This window comes from Protopterus annectens, chromosome 15.part0, assembly GCF_019279795.1.
Source record: "Protopterus annectens isolate FY-2018-M chromosome 15.part0, PAN1.0, whole genome shotgun sequence".
In the NCBI taxonomy this organism is placed as follows: domain Eukaryota; kingdom Metazoa; phylum Chordata; order Ceratodontiformes; family Protopteridae; genus Protopterus; species Protopterus annectens.
The window spans coordinates 711,387,549-711,407,062 of NC_056749.1; positions in this window are offsets into that span (position 1 = coordinate 711,387,549).

The following is a 19,514-nucleotide window of genomic DNA, read 5'->3' on the forward strand; positions in this document are numbered from 1 at the left end:
AAAGATAGGTGGTTCTGCTGCTGTTGATGATTTGCTCAGGGATGAAGATAGTGGGGGTGTTATGTTCTGACATTTGTGTTGGAGCAGTTTGTGTTGGGCAGGATGGATTTGGGCCTGGGTTGGGGTGGATATCCCTGCTTATGGTGATCCTGGTGTTAAAATGGTGATACAGATGTTGGAGTTTGGTGATGAGTATGAGAAAGTTTTGTGGTTTTTTTTGGAGTAGGAATGAGAGCATATCTGTTTAGTTCTGAATTGGTCCATTATGTAGTTCTTGAACAATTGTGGGCATATATTATTATAATGTGTGGTGTCTGCATATGAGAGTGCATAATGTAGTGTTGTGCTACTAAGTTTATGGATATTGCTAGAGTGATAACATGTGGTGTTATAAAGAATTATGAGAAGACAGACTAGACTTAGTTGTGTGATAGTCATGGTTATAAAGTTTATGTTAGTTCTAGGTGGGGGGTCTGGATAGGAATTATAGGGCTTGCACTATATGTGAATGGGTAAGTAGTGTGGGTGATGTAAATAATGCCTAGTAGGAATGAAAGTGGTTGGGAGTATTTTGTGGTGGAGCAAGTTGGTGTGGTGTAATGTGATCTGACTTGAGAAACTGTGATTGGTGGAGGTGATGTGAGGGTGAGCTGTGGGTGTGGCTGTGATTACTGTAACTGTAGAGGTAGTGGGGGCAGGAGGGAAGAGAGGGTAGGGCAGGGGAGCGGGGAGAGCCCAAGTGGTAGCGAGGGAGAACGGAGCGGGGCAGAGCCCACCAAGACAAGAGTAAAAAGTAAGTAGCACTTTACAAATCTGAACACTTTAAACAAATTCCCAAGGTCTAATGGCTTACCAGCAAGCAGAATGCAATTGCTAAAGAGCACTTGTGTCCTGGTGGGAGACTAGAAATTTAAAGATGGCTCCATGCTCAGCAGGATTCTAATATAGACTTAGTATTGGGGGAGGGGGGTAGCACAAGGGGTGTAAACCTGGTGGAATGCAAAGAAACCAGAGAAACCAGAGAGGCAATCAGTGGAAATCTAACAGTGAAGGCCTCAGAGGGGGTAAGTAATAATTCAAACTACCTGTAAAGCAAAGGAGAGAAGAGACAGCAAAATTTATTAAGGTTGGGAGTGTGTCTTCACATTGACTTGCTTATTAGTAGCCAGTTTTTTAATGTAACATATAGAATTTTAATGTAACATTTATTGGGCTGCTGGAAGGATGAAGCTAGGCATTCCTATATGGCATGTTGAAGTAATTTCCCTGGTTATAGCCTGATGTTTTGGCATAGTGTCATAAGTTTGATTACATCGATATGTCAATTTATTACTGCATAACATTTAATTACTTGCAAACTTTTGTATTTCTCTAAATATGACACATTTGCACTACTATTTGGTCACCTGTTTAAACTTTTATTGTTTATACTATTTATTTATTGTGTTTATTATATTTTACTTTACTGTTGTTAATTTATTTACTTGCATACCTTGTCCTGGAATACTGTACTTGCATATTATGTACTGTTGAATATTCTGTTTGTATGATCTGTACTGTGGAGCTTTTTTCCCACAGGCCTCTGGTGAAAAAGGGCACAAGCTCCGGCAGACTATCCCACTCAACAAATGTCAGATAAGTAAATAAATACATTTCCTTAATATAACATTGAAAAAGTGTACAGCAAGATCTCATGTTCAAAACCTTTGCAGCCCCAACAGGTAAACTTAGTTTATCCTGGTTAGGTGTCCATGTTTATTGCTCTCTCCCACCCCTTATTTGTACCTATAGCAAATCAGTTTATTGTACTGAGCATGGCAGATTAACGATAACTGAAGAAATATGACTAAAACAGCATTCAGATGTTCATACATGTCCTATATACATATTTTTGCTATTCCTCTCTGCATCTGTATGTGAAGATTGGGTGAAGGTAGGTGAAGGCTTCCAGGCTAGCCAGATAGAATTTTATAGATAATTCTATCATTTGTAAATATTAATGTAAGGCACAGGCTTGTTGTCTTAAATGGAAAAACTGCTGTTAGATGTGGAACTGAAAAAAAATGTCACAAGTGTGCTCTCTACTGACCATAAAAGCATTCTGTGACCCTTTGATCTAAAGTTGGCTCCAGCTCGTCTAGATGAGATTTTTTCTATTGTTTTAACTAATAGTTAAATTGCTAGAGTTAAACATACAAATGTATTTTTATTGCTCTGCTTCCTGACCAGCTACAAGATAACACAAGGAAATCTTAAGAATGTAAATGCAGGTTCTGTTAGCCTGGGAACCCAGGGAAGTGTGAAGAATGATGTAATGGGAACCAGGAATGTGATTTTAAAAACGGAGAGAATCAAAGATTATCAAGCATTTTTGTGTTGACCATCCAACTCTTCAGCACTCTGCCAGTTCTATATGTAAGTTATTTTAGAAGTGTTTTCTCTTAGAAATAGCTAGAAACTAGAAAGATTAGACTGTGTTTTTCTGTGATGTCAGAATTGTACTACTGTATTATTTTAAGTATTTCTCTGTGATCTCTGAACTCTTGACTAGCACTGTGTAGTAAAAAGTATTGTCTTGTGTTTTTAATTATTTATTATTAAATATTTTAAAACCTTTCAACTGTGGCTGTTTTATGTAGAGATAATTTAAGCTCTTAAGAGTACTTTCATGCCTTTGGTAAAATTGTACAAAGCCACTCGTATAGCTTTAGCCCTGGGCAATACTACCAATTGGATAATAACATTGCACAGTAATAATTGGACACCCTTTTAAATGCCTTTGAGTAGCTGATAAATATTAGTTGGGTGGTGGCAATGATTTTTACCGTATAGTCTGGGTAAAAGGGGCACAGCTGGAGAACCTATGCCAGCCTTCCCCAGAAGTGTCTGTGTGGGTGTATAAACTCTTATCTCAAAGTGTGTGTATCAGCTACTTGGGCAAAGACACAAAGCACTGGTGGGACAGAGAGGGTGCTGGAGATTTTAGCTTGCCCAGCTGGCTGAGATCTCCACCCTATAGCTGTGCCAATGGGGAGTCTTATTGGGGACCTGGAGAGCAAGGGAGCAACCAGCTCCAGAATGACTGTGATCTCTGTGTGCTCTTAAGGGAAATTGCACTTTACTGTGTATAACTGTTATCATTTCCTCCGATATGAGATGCCCCTCACTGGTGTGAGTGGTGAGGACAGAGGCTTCTTGACTGCTGGGCCAGGGCACGGGCATCACATACCGAGCATGTTAGATTACCAATAACTGAAGAAGTACCACTAAAACAGCATGCAGAAATTCCTGCATGTCCAACATACATATTTTTGCTATTCTTGTCTGCATCTGTCCATAACTCTCTGTTCATCCATCTTTCTTCAAACGTTCTCAATGTGTTTCAGTGTTATTCTAATATTGGAAAGTAGCAATTCCTTTGTGGTATGATGCACTAATGATCACATGTGTAGAAAGACTTTTTTAGTAATTACAAAGGTTCTATTCCAGCCATTAATACATGTTTTTGGCTCAGTGATTTAGGTGTACCCATTGGCTACATATTGCCGTGAAACACCATCATTCTTTTTTCAGTGATAATTTACTGTGACCCTGCCTCCATGTCACCCCGATGATGCATCATCCCCCTTCTGTAGTATTACTCCTCCACCTCTGCATCTGGCACCTGCCAACAAATGCAACAAAGGCTAAATGGAAGTACAATGCTTATGGCAATATCTTTGGATTCGATTGCCTTCATCTACATTTCTTTGTCTCAATTTGTGCCACTGTGCTAAGCTGTGTTAATTCACTTTACTGTAAATTTAAACAAGATGAAGAGATGGTTACAGAAAGAAATTACATTTAAATATGATACTTTTCATAAGGGATTGAATAAACAAATATGAAATATTTTTGTAAATGCAAATTAGTTAATTAATGGGGTTCTTTCTGGTTGTTTGCAATTTCCTTGCAGGTTTTTAGGAGTGTTTTAAAAGTGTTTGATGTTAATAAATTTTAGAACCAGTGGAAGGCATATTTTTGAGGCACTTGTTCTTTTTCTTACTTTCTTAATAATTGTTACATTTTAAACTCAGTTTTGTGACCAAAAATGTTGAAATGCAAGAGAGGTGTCTTTATGATGAGAAAGGGTTGGGCGTGGGTAAGAATTAAGAATTTTCATGTCTTGTAAGGAGAGTTTTTTCATGTCAAGAGTCTAAGACATTTGAGCTTAAAAAACTGCTGAGGAATTTCAGAACGAAGGACCTTTTAATTTATAAAAAGAGAGCTAGGGTTGATATCATTGTTATTAGAGCTGGGTGGTAAAGGACATGACCATACTACAGTTCAAGGACTAAGAGATAATTACCAAAGCTCTTGTATTATTATGAGGGAGAATTAAATAGATGTTCTTACTGGGGATAAACTTTAAACAAGGACTTGATAGACAGATTATTTTGTTTTGAAGATGATACAATTAATTAGTTGATAACAAGGAAAATATGGAAGCTGAACTCTTGAAAGAAAGTTACTGTTTGTCGTTTTTGCATTTAAGTTACCTGTAACACATTGCATTTAAGTTACCTGGCACTTGCTCACTAAAGCAATTATATAAGTCAGCTCCCCTTGAGTACCTCCCCCCCTTTTTTTTTTTTTTCAATTAAAGGAATTCCAAATACTATTCTAGCATGTCCAAAGGTCAGTTGTCAATCTCCTCTCGGTCACACTATTACACAACAGGTGACTGACTCTATCATCAGGCACACTGCGCCCCGCCACCAGGGCTGAACAAGGAACCCTGACCTGAGTAGCATCTTTACCTCACCAAGAATGATGCACAATATGAAGACAAGATGATTAATTTCAACAATTGGCTTAAGTGTTGGTGTTGCCTTTTCCACACAAAGACAAGACAGATAGCCCACCTCCATAGAAGAAAGAGTAATGCTACCTACTCAACGCTACTACTAACCATGATCAAGATAACCTCAACTAAAACTTAGCATGGAGAACATCGATATCTGTGTCAGCAACAGACAACTGTTCAAGGCTCCCTCAGAGCACCCCACCACTGCCCCAGCACTACCTCATACCATGCTTTTTTCCCCAAAAAACTGACCTAAGAACAAACAAAGGAGGGGTATCAATATAACGTCAAAGATACCCACCACACCAGGTTGGTGTGGCAGCAAGCACAAGCATCAGTGACTATCCATGTGCAAAACTGTGTGTAAAACTGCGTCTTCCAGTTTATAGCCTGGCCAGGCCACCTTCCCAAAAACACAGGAACCCCAGCCTTCCTGAGAATAGAAGGAAAAAATATGAAGGTCACTCCAAACATTTATATATTGCTGACTTCAACAACCCAAACATAGACTGGGAGCATTACTCTAGCTCCAACACCTCCTATTTATAAAAACTCATATGGCTGAACTTGTTACCACCCCACCCACAGGGAAAAAACATACTGGATGATCATCACCACCAACATGGGGACACTATGCTCCACCCCAGAAATGTATCCCTACTGGTAAGATCAGACCATAACTAATCTCACTGTGCCCAGAAACAGTGAGTGAAAACTAAAGCAAATTTCACACTTCCAAACCCGAGAGAAATCCCTTCAAAGCTCACGGCCAGAAGCGCATTCTCTATGAACACCTTCAGGAATGCATGGATCATGCAATCCCAAATATAAACAAACTATAAAAACTACATGACTCAGCAAAGGGAGCAAAAGGAAGGCATCTCTCATATCAGTATTAGCAAACTAAAAAAAGCACTCAAAATAAAATTCTAAGGCCAGCTTGAGAAAAAAAAAACAGGACACTAAGGATAATCACAAGGCTTCTTTAGTTATGTTTAGGAACCTGGGTAAGAATTCCCAGATATGCTCAGAATTAGTCCAAAATGACAAAACCCAACATCCCTACCGGTTCTATTCAGTGCATCTCCCCAAACTCCCCCCCAAAGGGCAAATATATATATCAACAGAGTGCTGCCCCCTGCCATCTGAGATGCTCAGGTAAGAGAGAGAGCCCTCTACAAAAAAAAAAACACAGCATCAATCATCACAGATGGTGTCCCGGGCCCGTCTACATGAACTCCAAAGAAGAGCTAAACCCAAACATAAAAAGAAGCAACAGTGGTCCTTCTTCTCCACAACAGGTTCCCCACAAAGGTGGTGTGGAAACTACTTGGCCCATAAGCCTGACCTAGCTTGGTCTGCAAAGATGGATCAAAGGATCAGGATCATCTCATAAATAAGATATTGGGACCTACAGACGATCGACACTGGATCCGTTTTAGCTTTAGGGCAGATCCTGCCCTCTAAAACCTGGTCAATTCTTTTGAAACAGTCACCAAGGCCACATTATAGATAATTAAATATAAACCCCATGTCACTAGGGTTGCAAACTGGCTCAGCAAGGGACACTCACATGGTGGTTAGAATGCTGGACCATGTCAGACTCCAAAAACCAGTTACAAGTGGCATCCCACAAGGCTCAGTCCTGGGACTTTTTTGTTCGGTATATATCCAAAAAAGACAACTGGAAGAGAACAGACAACTGGTGCCAGAGCCCAAAAATTGTATAATGTCCCCTTTGGCAAAACTTTGGCAAAACAAATTACCACCACAGTGGTAATCCATTAAGTACAGAAGAAGAAGTACAGAAGAAGGGGGGGGGGGAGTTGATATACCTGATAGCAATCTTCTTCATTGCCGGCCACGCAAAGTGGGAAAAAAAACATTTTATATAGCCCACCTAATCATGAAGGATTCACATCTAGATCAGGGAGGTCATCGTGCCTCTTTATCAGGCCCATAAGTACAATGCCCCCCTTTTTTGGGATACCTTACCAGACACCTGGCAGTAACTGAAAGACCAAAAAGTACCTCGCCATATGCCTGGTTAAAAAACTACCTGGCTCACAGTGGCATACGCCTGCTCGATCTGTATCTGTGCCTGACGTATAAAGCCATGTCGGAATTAATAATGGACATGCTGTACCCTCAGAAAATCCATCCCATCGGCGAGCGCTACCGCGAGAGACTTGAACCTCAGCACTGAAATAAATTGCTGGAGGGGACAGATTAATACCCAGAGGCTCTTCACTCTGGAATAAAATCCCAGTCCAGGTTAGGAGTCCCCCACATCTCTCTCAAGAGGAAATCTGATGAGGTGGATGGGAGATTGTAGGTTTACCCCAGCTAGCACTTCTTTCATTTAAAATGGGTGGAAAGCCAGAAACACTCTGGCTAGGCTTATAAATGCCCTAGGGCAGATAGCCTAATTGTCTGTGACAAGATTCTTGAAAAAAAAACTCAATCAGTATGTATTAACATCCACCAATATTTATTCTGAATGCACCTTTAGTTTCAATATAAAATGAAGAATTACTGGGAGCAAATAAATGGAGAGAGAAAGGCAACAGAATGAGAAGAAGCCAAGAAGACATTTGGATAACAGGCTGGAGACTGCTTTCCCTATCAGGAACTAATATCAGAATCAGACAAAGAGAAAGGGATAGGGGTATCCTAACTGAAAGACCTCCACTTGTTGAGTTTTTAATTGAACATTGAATAGAAGCTGCTGTTAAAAAAGGGATAATTAGTAGGGCATATAAAATGTTGCACAATAACTATAAGAATCAGTTAGAGGCGGTTAGAAAGATCAGGAAGAGAGATCGGATAAGCATTTCACTAGAAAACAATAGAAAGACATACGTATGGCCCCCGAACATGCAACAAAGGCTGGAAGAATTAGGATTATTGTTTGGAAGTGTTTGCACAGATAGTTTTATACCCTACACAGACTGCAAAGATTTTTCCTCAGATAGATGTAAAATGTTGGGGTTATGATGGGGAATAAAGTAATAACTAGAAATATATTTTTGGGAGTGTAGTGAGTCAGCAGAGTAAACGTTCCCTACAGAATACTCTGTCTGAAATATTGGATGAGCAAATGGGGATAACTAAGAAAATTATTTTTTGAGCTGGGAAACAGAATCTGAATTGCCTAGACAGCTAAGTTTAATTCTGCTGGCTGCCAAAAATCAAAGTTTAAACTAACTGTATTCAAAGTAACAGATACTGTAACAGATATAAAAGAAATGGAAGTGAGATATTTAGAAAAGGGTAGGAGCAAACTGCATAGAAATCTTTTAAGCCAATAAAAACAAAGTTTCCGAGGCCAAACACTCAACCAAAGACATGAAACCCCATATATACTTTCACACACACACACACACACACACACACACACACACACACACACACACACACACACACACACACACACACACACACACACACACACACACAGACACACATGTACAGACAGATAGATGATAGGTTATATGAGCATATATATAAGTAAATATACATGAGTGCATATAGAACAATAGATATAGATATGTGTGTGTGTGCATGCGTGGCTGAGTTTTTTCCTGGTAGCAGGACAGTGATATAGATTATTCACTGGAGGAGACTAGGCCCAATGACAGGTGGGTCTCCTTAGCAACTAACTGAACATAGCCTAGTGTGCGCCATATAAGTGGAGTACAAGTGGTAAACAGTTTAGTTTCCTGACTGAGATGATGAGGAGTTTTAAGATGGACTTATCTGGATATGTAGTGTTACTCTACAGGGGAGCATCACCATCTGGAAGGTGAAGTATCCTGATGCAGAAATCAGAAGGAGGTATTTGACTGTTACACCACACCATGCTTATTATCCTAAAGCAGAACTGTGTTGTTATCCTATGACAGGAAGGATTACTAGGGCTGTTTAAATTGCTTGAAAGTATAGTTTATTTTGCCCAGAAATAAACATTTTGCACAAACAGACCTCCCTCTGAATTATCAAAAAGAACTGGAGATTATGGACTGAAATTAACAATAAACTTGGAACTTTATCTCAGGCACAATGCCAATGTTACATTGGCAGTTTTCAGAAACTATGTTAAAAAGTTTTTCACCTATAAATGGCAAAGTGTGAAGATCCCTGGATGCCTGCAGTTTAAGTAATTTCTCTAACTGAGAATGTCTGATAACTCAAGACTGAGGCCTAAATTTGGCCTCTTCTTGAATTGCTGACTTCTACGTGCCTAGTGCTTGAAAGACAAGAAGATGGCTGAGTATTCTATCACTAATCCTTTAGGTGATACAGGGACTCACTCTTACAAAATCAGTAAGAAGGGTTATTGTAAAAGAGTGATACAGACCCCTCTGCCAACATGTGGGTCTTCTCAGACACAAAAAGTAATAAGGTTGCTATTTCAGACTAAGGTTGCTATTTCAGACTAGCCTCTACATCTGGCCATATTGCAATGACTGCATTTGAACTAGGTATGTATTGCAGCTACCTCTGTTGTTGTCACTGTTTGATTAGCTATGTGATGTAATGGTAAAGCAACATGAAGCTGTGGTGAAGCTACATGAAGTAGTGGTAAAGCTACGTGAAGTAGTAGTGAAGATACATGGAGTAGTGGTGAAAATACATGAAGAAGTGGTGAAACTACATGAAGTAGTGGTGAAAATACGTGAAGAAGTGGTGACGCTACATGAAGTAGCGGTAAAAATATGTGAAGAAGTTGTGAAGATACGTGAAGCAGTGGTGAAGCTGCATGAAGTAGTGGTGAAAATATGTGAAGACATGGTGAAGCTACATGAAGTAGTAGTGAAAATATGTGAAGTGGTAAAGCTACATGAAGTAGTGGTGAAAATAGGTGAAGTGGTGAACCTACATGAAGTAGTAGTGAAAATACATGAAGAAGTGGTGAAGCTACATGAAGTAGGGGTGAAAATATGTGAAGAAGTGGTGAAGCTATATGAAGTAGTGGTGAAAATATATAAAGAAGTGGTGAAGCTACATGAAGGAGTGGTGAAAATAAGTGAAGAAGTGGTGAAGATACATGAAGTAGTGGTGAAGATACGTGAAGCAGTGGTGAAAATATATGAAGAAGTGGTGAAGCTACATGAAGCAGTGGTGAAAGTACATGAAGAAGTGTTGAAGCTACATGAAGTAGTGGTAAAATCTACCAAACCTCTTCAAGATTGGCTTGATGACAATAAGCATTATCTACATACCCTACCGCAATAACTAAAGATTATAGTAAGCCAACAGTCCGACTATATGACACACCATCGAAGAAACTTGTAATGGATATGACACTGAGATATAGCTAGTAGCTTTTAACAGATTTTCAACAAGAGAAGACTGGCTGCATTCAGTGTATGTCAGGATATTTTCCTCACATTTAACTGGGAACCCCAGAAAGCCTTTGTGGCTATGGATGTGTCTGATGCCAATAACTATTAAAAGTTGAAAAAAATAGATTCTGCATAGGCCTAATGCATCATCTAAATCACAGGCATACATGTTTTATTTCACAACAGGTAAAATGTTAACAGTTACCCTAAAATAAAGGTGCTAAATAATGTATGCTGAGTAATAGGGTCATATTTTCTGAATCATCACTCTAAAACAATTATATCTTCTCTATACCATAGTCATCATCATCATATTCATCATCATCATCTTCTTTCGGCTGCTCCCATTAGGGGTCGCCACAGTGGATCATCTGTTTCCATTTCTTCCTGTCCTCTGCATCTTGCTCTGTCACACCAACCACCTGCATGTCCTCTCACAACAAATCCATAAACCTTATCTTAGGCCTTCCTCTTTTCCTCTTACCTGGCAGCTTCATCCTTAACATTCTTTTCCTAATATACCAAGCATCCATCCTCAGCACATGTCCAAACCAATGTAATCTTGCCTCTCTGGCTTTGTCTCCAAACCTTCCAACCTGGGCTGACCTTCTAATATACTTATTCCTGATCCTGTCCACCCTTGTCACACCCAGTGTAACTCTTAACATCTTTAACTCTGCCACATCCGGCTCTAACTCCTGCCTTTTTGTTAGTGCTACCATCTCCAACCCATGCAACATAGCTGGTCTCACTACCCTCTTGTGGACCTTCCCCATTCACTCTTACTGGTACTCGTCTATCACAAATCACTCCTGACACTCTTCTCCACCCACTCCATCCTGTCTGTACTCTCTTTTTCACCTCTCTTCCACACTCACCATTACTCTGAACTATTGATACCAAGTATTTAAACTCATCCACCTTTGCCACATCTACTCCTTGCATCCTCACCATTCCTCTATCCTCCCTCTCATTCACACACATGTATTCTGTCTTAGTCCTGCTGACCTTCATTCCTCTTCTCTCTAGAGCATATCTCCATCTCTCCAGGGTCTCCTCCACCTGTTTTCTACTCTCACTACAGATCACAGTGTCATCTGCAAACATCATAGTCCATGGGGACTCCTGTCTGATCTCATCTGTCCACCTGTCCATCACCTTTGCAAATAGTACTCTCACTCCACTGGATGTAATTCCATAGTACTTTCACTCAACAATGTAAATACCTGTAAGCAACATGGTAACCTTGCAGTTTTCAGTTATCAGATGAGTACCACTAGATACATGATCTGTGTATCTAAAATGCTTATATAGCATTTGTTTGCATTCCTTACTACTGGTGGAACACCCTGGGATGAGCCTGACAATGAGTTCAGCATACTAACCTGGTCAACAAATGTATAACTAAATAACTAAATATAAATAAATACATAAATAAATCTAGCTGAACACCAAAACTGTGCCTTCTGAAACAGTTTATTTTTATTTATTGATTGATCATTTACACTTTGCTGATCAGATTAGTTCTACTAGGCCAATGGCCTAGATTTAGGAGGGAACCCAAAGTGGTATCCTTACTGAATTGTGGGAATTTTGCCAGGACAACAATGGACTTACTCAGCTCTTTCTGATAAGTGCAGTGAGATCTTTTACATCCATCTGAGCTGCTGTCTGAAGAACGACAGTCTCATAAGTACTGCACCCTCCTCTACTATGCTGCTCTGCAATGTCAGTATTGGAATTAGTCAAACTACCTGGTGTGGGAACAGAATGCACATCCTTCTGGATCAAAGGTGTGCGTGCTACCTGTTGAGTTATTGGGACTGCAACATCTGAAGCCATACCAGATAGAAATGACCCAGTATCAAGTAGTCAAAGAAAAAAAATACAGAAGATGCTCAATCTTGAGGTCATAGATGAATCACAAAGTGAGACAAACAGCTTAGTGTACAGATCCCCAGACCTGATATTTCAATAAGTTTTTGTAGTGACTTCAGAAATGTACACAGTATTTCTAATTCTGACTCACATCCCATGCCTTCAGTGAACAAACTAACTAAAAAGTCGTGAAGGCATGGTTTCTATTCAGTTTAGATGTAACCAAAGGCTGTTGGCAAATTCCATCATCCCCAAAGGGTAGGGAAAATGCTGCATTTTCTATCTACAATGGCTATTTTTACTGTAGAGTCATATACCATTTTGTCTGCATGGATCACCAGCTACATTTTAGAGGCTGACAGAAACTCCACATGACATATTCAGTTGTCTGTCAGTTATAAACAGTAATTTTCTAAGATATTTGGGAGCATCACCTTCCTAAGTCCCAAGACATACTATGTCCCTTGCATTACGTGGATCTGACTGCCAACCCAGCTACATGTAATTAGACATTAGTGGAGTACAGTGTTTAGCTTTATCGTAGGCAGAGAGATTAATACACCTACAGCCAGAGAAAGGTCAGACAGTCTGAGATTTGCTCACATTCCAAGGTCTTCTTTGGTTTGACTATTACTGAAAAAGTATTCCATACTTTCCACCATTTCTTGCTCACTGACTGATCTAATCAACTGTAAGGCCTCACTGAATGTAAAATAGATAGAAACAACAGAAAATACATTCTGACAAATGAGAGCCATATGTTTCATTCTCTTATTACTGGCAGTTGATTTCTGTATATGGTTTATTACATTCAAAGATGCCTGACAGGTTTCCATAGGGGCAGTCTTATCAGAAACTGTTGACTGAAGCACGTATCCCATCTGTTATATAGTCACAGTGCCATGCAATGCTAAATGAGGTACTTACCAATAGAAATGTGGGCTGTCTTTATATTTAAATACTAGCTGTTAGGCAGATTAGTTCTTCTCATCCCTAATCATGTGCCACTGCAGTGACTTTGCGATCCATTCAGGCTTTAGCCCCCTGAACATGTATGCATTGTCCTGGAGCTACACCTCCTTTCCTGGTGATGATCCAGTGTTTCTATGCTGTTGGGTACCATTTAACATTCTGACAACACCTGGAGAAAAAAAAAGCAGCATTTTAGTCACACCATATACTGCAGCTAAAATGATTTATTCTTGGGGAAGGTCACTAAAATGCAATGCATAGCATCTCCTGAGAGAGTTAGGGCCATGGAAAGAAATGGGTCTCTTTGGAGCTAACACAGAACAGCTAACTGTAGACAGCTGTGAAGAGAACTTTTGGCTGACATCAAAGATTGAAACAATACTAATTTCATGAACTTTAATCATACTTTGGCTTAGGAATAGGGTCCATTCCAATCATGGTATTAGAAACCCAAAAGATTTAGAGAAATTTAAAAAAAAGTAGCATAACTGGAGTACTAACAGTAAAGAGTTTAGATCCCTGACTCAGAGGCCTAGAGTTATGTGGGTGTCTGGTGTTGAGCTACAAGGAAGCATTCTCACTTGGATGTTCAAGTATCCTGGTGGAGAAATCAGAAGGAATACTTCTATGGTGATGCTGAGCTGTGCTGATTATCCTAAAGCAGAACTGTGACATTACCCTAAAACAGAAAGGATTACTGGGACTGTTTAAAGTATTTACAAAAAAGGTTGACATTCTGGAACCAAACTGCATAACCAAAGAGACTGCATTCCGAATTAGTAGTAGAAATTATAAAACAAAACTAACAATAAATAGGAAATTGTGCTTTTCTTTTGTTTTTTCCCTCTATCAAGTCTGAATGGGGAGAATTCCATTTTATGCATTTTATGCATTGTAAATTAATACACAGAAACAATAACTTGAGTACTGCCTTGTGACTGCATTACTGCTACAAACACTATAATTAAATATATAGAGAGAGACAGGTAGATAGATATGTAGCTAGATAGATAGACAGATAGATAGATAGATAGATAGATAGATAGATAGATAGATAGATAGATAGATAGATATACAGATGTATAATAAATAGATAGATAGATAGATAGATAGATAGATAGATAGATAGATGGACAGAGAGAAAGGTAGATGGATAGATAGATAGATAGATAGATAGATAGATAGATAGATAGATAGATAGATAGATAGATAGATAGATAGATAGATACATGACTTAGATCAGCTGGCCATTAAGCAATGATAAATAATATAAAACAGAAGATGCTAACACAAACTTCACACTGTTTTGTGAAATGAATGTGATTGAGCACTGCTAAAATGTGATTATGCAGCTGGGTTATAGTCAGTCTCTACATGTGGATGTCATAGGAATCATTACATATATCTATATATATATATATATATATATATATATATATATATATATATATATATAATGTATGTATGTATATGGAAAACTGAACAGAACACAGAATGGAACACGTATTACCTGAGTGAAAGAATGGCTTACAGGCTCTAACTAAAATGTCTTGGTAATAGCTTTGTCATCATCTGGATGGGGAGAAACATGAAGTGTCAATGGGTTTGAAATGGGGAACACTTTTGGGGGGCTATTTTAGAGTTATCTATCTTGAATGGATTTGCCCCCAGATGTGGAATTTTTGACAAAAGTTGTTTGATTTGTTTATGCTTTGGTAAACAGTGCAAGCTGTGCACATCAAAAAAAAGAGGAAAATACAAATTCTCTTTCATAGGTTTATAGGAGATTACAAGGCTAACAGCTCAAGGGCTCTTACAAGCCTAGCTAGTTTTCCCCAGATTTTACCCAATTTTCTATCCCTTGAGGAAAGATAACAAGGGTTAGCAGGTGGCTGTTTGACAATTTTTACCAACTGCCTCTGTCCATAAGGGACATGGGAGCTGCCCCAGGAGTGAATTTGCAATTTCCTACCCATTGGTCCAGATTGCATTTGAAGATGGTCCGGAAGGGCTGTGCTTAATGTGAATAGGAATTCTACAGCAAAGGAGGGGCAATCTCTGGGAGACAAATCTGTCTCTCCAGCAGTATCTATTCATGTTGGAGATCAAGTTTAAATCCATAGAGCAGGTAACCCTCGTGCAGTGACTTGTGCGAATATGCAACATTTTCATCAAGGCTCGGTCAGAGACTGCCTTATGCAATGATTTGCAAGAAAACACAATGGACAATCCACTACTTTAGACTGAGACAGCATTCTGAAATGCTTTGAGCACTACTGATTGGACAGAATTAGTGATAAGTAAAAAAGAGAAAATATTTTGGGGGAGAAAGAGGAACAACATCATAAACATCATAATTGGAGAGTGGGAGGCCTTAAAATGTTGATATCACCTTCCAAAGTCATATTCATATATTTATAACTTGATATCCTACACTTGCATTTCCCCTGAAATGGCCGACAGATGAGTTACAATGTCATTAGTCACTTGTTCAGCCTCATGAACTGATGCTCTACGTGAGTGTCATATTACAAACCACTTGAATCCTTTCATACTGAATTGCTTTCTTTCAAGTAATCTTTCTCGTAGGCCTTGCTACTGAAGATGAACTAGATATCAATGGTGAAAAAAAGAAGTTATGTACCTACCATAACGTTCCATGTTAGTTATCGTCATCTCGTCTTCTTTCTTGCTTGTTGGGATCAGAGCCAATCCTCGGCTTCGACTCGGCCATCTTCTATAGCTCAAGAGCTGTTTACTGGCTCGAGGCTACCCCTTATCCCATGATGCCTAGTGCTAGCTACCCAGATCTCATTTGAAATAGCTAACCCCAGTCATAGCTATGGAATGAAACCTCTCCAAACAGAGGGTTAAACCTACCTGTTATAACCTCTAAGTCAGTAGAGGAAACAAACCAGAGAACACTCAGCCAGTGAAACTTAACCTCCTCTCGGTCCAATAGGATAGGGGGATGGAGGGGGGGACGCAAGAAAGAAGGCGAGATGAAGACAAATAACATGGAACAATATGGTAGGTACATAACTTCTTTATGTTAAGTTATCTATATCACCTTCGTTTCTTGCTTCTTGGGACAGTGTCCCTAGCACCTACAATCCTGAGTGGCTCATTGGAACAGACTCTTCAGAACAGTGGAACCAAAGTTATCTCTAATCCTGGAGACCATGTCTAACTTGTAATGAGAAATAAAGGTATGAGGATTTGCCCATGTGGCAGTGGCGCAGATAGAGTCCATGGGCAACCTAGACTGGAAGGCTACAGAGGTGGCCAAAGCCCTAGTAGAATGCCTTTCAGTTTGGTAGACAATTCTTTGTTTCTTAGTTGATAGATGAAGGTAATAATGTGAGACAACCACCTGAACAGGGTCACTTTGGAGACTGGAAGACCCTGTTTGCCCCTAGCATAGGAAAGGAAAAGTTGATCCGACTTTCTTATATCCTTCGTTCTATGCAGGTAAAAGTGCAATTGTCTATGAACATCCAAAAGGTGTAATTTGTATTCTGCCTTATTGGTGTGGTTAGGGAAAAACACAGGAAGGTCTATGGATTGGTTTAGATTATTTTCTGAGCAGACTTTCAGAAGGAAGGAGGGATTAGTTCTCAGAGCAACCCTGTCCTTATGAAAAACTAAGTACGGAGGACGAACACTTAGTGCCTGAAGTTCCGAGACACGTCTGGCTGAGGTAATAGCTACCAGAAAGAGAGTTTCCCAAGATAAAAACTTAAGGGAGAAGGATGCTGCCGGTTCAAAAGGGGGCATAATCAAGGAGGTTAGTACCAAATTAAGGTCCCAAGGAGGAGGGGGATCTCTCACTGGGGGCCTAAGGAGAGTAGTCCCTCTGAAAAAGGCTTTACACAACTTATGAGACATAATGTTTAGATTAGAAAACCCGACATGAAAGTTAGAGATGGCCGCTAGTTGAACCCTGATTGTGGCAGAAGCAGATGCAGAATGAAAAAGCTCTGTTAGGAACTCCAAGATTTCGTGAACTGGGGCTGAAAAGGGATCTATGTTCCTAGCCTCTGCCCAACAAGAGAAACATTTCCATTTGCTAGCATACGTCTTCCTAGTAGCAGATTTGTGAGAGGAGACAATAATCTCACGCACAGCAGGGGAAATGCTGGGAAGCCTGGCTAGGGTTGGAATTGGATCAACCAAGCTGTGAGCTGGAGTGTTTGGAGGGATCGATGCAGCTCTCCTGATTGATGAATCAGCAGGTCTGGAATAGGATACAGAGTCCAGGGCTGCTTGAGGAGGTAACGGTGCAGGAACGGAAACCATATCTGTCAAGGCCAGTAAGGGGCAATGAGGATCATTTTGCAACACAATGATATAGCTTTCTGTATGAGTTTGGGTATAAGAGGGAATGGCGGGAAGGCATAAAGAAGTCCCTGAGGCCAATCGTGGACTAGACCGTCTCTGGTAGGGTGACCAGGAAGTGGTAAAGGGAGAAATAGTTGCTGCATTTGCTGTTGAAGGGGGTGGCAAACAGATCACAGCAAGGCTGTCCCCATTTGCAGGAGATCAGATCCGCAACTACCTGATTCAGAGACCACTCATGAGGCATGAGAATAGCTCTGCTGAGCCTGTCCGCTATGACTTTGGACTTCCCAGGGATGTGCGTCGCAATCAGAAATCGTTAGGAGGAAATCGCCCACTGCCAGAGTGCTTCTCAACATAGGGGGTAGGACCTGGTTCCACCCTGCTTGTTGATGTACCACACTACTGACATGTTGTATGTTTGAATTGCAATGATCCCGGAAGGGAGGGAGTCCTGAAGTTCTTGCAATGCTAGGAGCATGGCTCTCATCTCCAAGACATTTATGTGCAGATGATACTCGTGAGGCTGCCAAGTGCCTTGGACTGTCCTGCCCTGATAATGCCCCCCCCCACCCTATCAGTGAGGCATCCATGGTCACTGTGACAACCGGAGGAGGCTGGATAAATGGTCTGCCCTGAGACACTAGTGGAGAGACCATCCACCAAGAAAGGTGCCTTTTACATGTTTCTGTAATCATGATCATGTGAGACATGGGGAGCTGTTGAAAGGACCACTGTGTGAAGAGAAGCCACTGAAGGATTCTCATGTGAAAATGGGCCAGAGGTATCAGAAGAATTGCCGCTGTCATAGAACCCAGAGTTTGAAGGACCAACCTGACTTGTACCCTTTTGCATTACATGAGGATATGAACTTACTGCCGAATCGTGGCCACCTTGTCTGGCAGTAGCCTTGCGGACATACTTCTTGTACCTAAATCTGCTACTATATAGGTAATAGATTGACAGGGCAATAAGGCAGATTTTTCAAAATTTATAGTAATGCCTAGCTGGACACAAGTTGTAATTGTAGAGTCCCTGGCTTGAAGGAGTTGATGCCTGGTAGTAGCAGTAAGGAGCCAGTCGTCTAGATAAGGAAACACCTGGAATCCTTGACGCCTCAGGTGAGCCATGATTACTGCCATGCATTTGGTGAACACCCTGGTGGTTGTGGTGAGACCAAAGGGCAGAGCTCTGAACTGGTAATGACTGGCTCCCAGCCAGAAGCGAAGGAATCTCCTGGAGCACCTGTCCATTTTGATGTGATAGTACGCATCCTGAAGATCTATTGAGCACATCCAATTGTCCTGACCCAAAAAGGGTAGAATGGACTGTAGCATGATCATCTGAAACCTTGTTCTTTGAACAGACTTGTTTAGTCTGCTGAGATCCAATGTTGGTCTCCAGTCCCCTGTCTCTTTTGGTACCAAAAAAAACCTTGAGTAAGTTCCGGATCCGAGTTGGTCTGCAGAGACTTCCTGGATGACTCTTTTTTTCTAGCAGTCTTGAAACTTCTAGGACTGCTTGGGCCCTCAAATTGGGTGGAACATCTGGAAGGGATTTGCTTGACGGTAAGGGAGGTTGAAAGAAGGGAATTATATAGCCTCCAGATATGATTGAGTGTACCCATTTGTCTCGTGTTAGGTTTTGCCAGGCTTTTGGGTACAGTGAAAGTCTTCCCCCGACTACCTCCAGAGGCAGACAGCCGGGAAACCCTTCAGGGATGCTGAAAGGGCTTGTCAGAAAAGGATTCTCTGCTGCCCTGATTCTGCGGACCCCCTCTGCCCCGAGGGCGGTGTCTGTTGTTATTGTTTCCTCCTCTGTCCCTGGAGGAAAAATCACTATGTGTGTCAGGCGAGGCTCCCTGGGATTTCCGAAACCACATTTTACCACTCTTCTGACCTTTGGGATATGGTCTGGAAGGAGTGGAAAAATGGACTCCCACGGCAGAGAGAGTCTTGCCTTCCTGTTCACACCTAGTGAGAGTGTCTTTCACCTGTGATCCAAAAAGAAATGAACCATCAAAGAGAGTGTTGGTGAATGACGCCCTAAAAGGTTCCGCAAAATTACACAGCCGCATCCATGTGTGCCTCCTGAGGGCCATGCCTGTACCTGCAGCTCTACTCGCACCATCG